Raw genomic sequence first — 2813 nt, 5'->3', positions numbered from 1 at the left:
GGAAAACAACAGTTCATAGATCAGAACCCCTTAGAGTTGATAAATTTGTCAGTGTTATTCTAATGTTAGTATTTGTATTTAAACTCTAATAAATCTTCCACTACTTTTCTAGTTTGCAAAAAGGAATGAAAAAGTCATGCCCCACTGTATGTATTAAATTTTACATCCAACCCCCCTCTCTCTTATTGTCATTTTCTCCTATGCCCCCACTCTAATTTTCCATCCCCCCCCCCCACCCCCGCTCAGGTAATTCCTGCAGAGTCCCTTTAGACTCCCTTAGGTGAATTTTCGTCTTTTATAATTTCTTCCGTCTTCCCCAGTATTCCCCCTTTTTTTAGTTCCGCTTGAATCGGGAGTTTTATCGCAATTTGTTTAATAACAGGATGACAAGAAAACAGACCAGTTCAACAAGTTCCATTTATGCCCTCTTTTTATTAACATCCATTTATTCCCTCTCTTTATAAGCATTACTGTTTTCCCCAGCCGTTACAATTATCACCCACGCTTGCTTTAGCAATCTGTCATCTGGATCCTGAGTGCTTGCGTTTCAAAGTTATCCATCTTTCTGTGGAGAACAAAATTATTTCGTGTGTTAGCCCTCGTTTCTACAAAAGAACTAGACAAGGTCAAAACAGAGACTTGTCCAACCGTTTTATTTTCTCAACGGTCTCTCGACTTCGTGGTCGACCAGTTTCTACATATCACGTGACTGACTGTGACTGATTGTGTGGGGGTGGGGTAAACCCTACACTTGCAGAAGCTCCCTTTAGCAGTTCATAAGGTTTAAGTTATATAGATGCTTCCATTAAAAGTTAAAGGAAATATAGCGACAATTGACTAATTCTCACTAGCCTACTGATTGGCACAAATGTCGTTTGACGCTACTTGGGAGAATTTGTAGAGGTATCGTAGGCTGTGGTAGCCTGAAAAATTCTAACCACTCCGGAAAATAATGTACGTGTTCTTCTTTCCAAGTGACTGAAAGTTTCTCGAGTTCTAAGGCTATACTTATGATTAAGACGTCTTCTATATCAGTTATATGGTAAGAAACAACGATTCAGTTCAGGAGTAGGCAGGGCAAGTGTCGCGCATGCATTGTAGTGAATTCTCAAAGATTGTTATATGGTGGCTGCGCTATTATACTCGACAATGCACCAAAAGGACAGAGATCTGTCGTCACCAGGGTCGTCGTTCTCAGGAATAAGGGTAACACTATTGGATGAAGAGCATATCGGAAAGAATGAATTTTCCTTTACTTGAAGCTATTACTAAGGAATTAATTTGACTAAAGTTATTTAAACATGTTTGGAGAAAAAAAAAAAAAAAAACTTACCGATTGCAGATTTATCTTTTAGTAACAAGCACCACAGGTTTTTGGACAAGCATTGATAGTAGCGAACGGGTTGCTGTGGCAGTCGTCGCTTATGTTGGCGCAGTCCCACCTGTGATCCTCACAGGGTTCTTTGAAAAGGCAAGCAAATCAAACTCAAACATTATACCGGTGTAATTTCGAGTAAAATACAGGGGCACAAGCTTTATGCCGGTCAAAAATAAAAAGTGCAATTTTGCCGGCATAACAGTGCCGTTTTTCGATGAAACAACTATTAAGTTGTTTGTACCCCTGTGTAGTACTGAGATACCGCGCTGTAGTTTATCTGGAGACTGCGTTCTATCACTGACCTACCATAGTATACGGAATCGTTGGCAAGGCGCTTTACAGCCTTCCAATTTGATCCCAAGGTTAAACGAGGTGGAAACCTACTTGTAGCGTCTTTTGCAGCAGAAGGACCAATTGAAGCTGAGAAGGCTAGATTAAAAAGTACTTACCGCAAGGGACGGCACAGGCGATGGGGCATTGACGTAGTGTTGCCCACGGGTTAGCGTGGCAATGATTGTCCCGTGCCAATACGTTACAGTCCGGACGCGAATCCTGACATCCACCTAGTAAAGAATTGAGCATTTGCATAATTAATTTTAAACCTTTGCTCAGACCGTAGTCAGATAATCGTTCAATTAGAATTAAATCAACGTGACACAACCTTATTGACAGAGTACACTAGTACAAAGTAAGTATTAAAAGTCATCCAAAATGAATCTTTTTTCTATCATTAAATAGATCTGTTTCCATGCCTGAAATCCCATGAAACGGATTGCCTTTATGATGTTCTTCGTTCATGAAAGAAACTCAAATTAACTTAAGGATATTAAAATGTTTGTTGTCACAGACTAAAAAAAGTTGTTTTGGACGTTTCGGTTAAAATACTGTAACCTTCTTCGGCATAAAAAGAATTATGCGTCAATGGCAATAGGCATTAGGCATTCTCATTAACTAAAGAACTGCTAGGAATCTGGCTTTATAGGATTTGAAAATGATGAACAAGTCATCTAAACCTCATTGGAAATTATTATCGCTGATTTTTATTCGTAAAACTTGAAGTCAAAGTTCATTATCAAAATAATTCTATTTATCACTCTTTAGGGTTTTGTTTTTCTTTCTGCATGGTCACGAAGGTAGGAAACCATACCTGCACCTGCAAAGAACAAACAGAACAGAACATAAAATTTGAAAAAGTTCTGATAAGTTCTTGATTATAAAAAAGCATCTTTTACTTTTTATTGATTCTTGTTTAAGTGCATGACTGTATTCCCGCATGCGCACTTGTGCGTGGGCGGGTGCGTGCGTGGGCGGGTGTACGCGTGGGTGGGTGCACGCGTTAATGTGCACGTGTAAGTGAGCGTGCGCGGTTGAGTACATTTGTAAGCAGGGCGTTCGTGAGTGAGCTCGTGTGCCGGCGTACGTTTTGATACTTACA

General features: G+C 39.8%; 1 long non-coding RNA gene across 1 annotated transcript; it reads right to left on the bottom strand.

Annotated features, from left to right (window-relative positions):
• Positions 1-418: 418 nt before the first annotated feature.
• LOC145502496 (uncharacterized) lies at positions 419-2224 on the bottom strand. The gene is made up of 3 exons (XR_014051343.1): positions 1828-2224; positions 1334-1461; positions 419-565 (listed from the first exon to the last, which is right to left on the bottom strand). It is a non-coding gene; the product is annotated as an uncharacterized LOC145502496 (long non-coding RNA).
• Positions 2225-2813: the final 589 nt, after the last annotated feature.

Source organism: Orbicella franksi, chromosome 11 (genome assembly GCF_964199315.1).
Source record: "Orbicella franksi chromosome 11, jaOrbFran1.1, whole genome shotgun sequence".
Lineage (NCBI taxonomy): Eukaryota > Metazoa > Cnidaria > Anthozoa > Scleractinia > Merulinidae > Orbicella > Orbicella franksi.
Note: the sequence above shows the minus strand (reverse complement) of the source record. Positions and strands in the feature narration are given on the sequence as shown.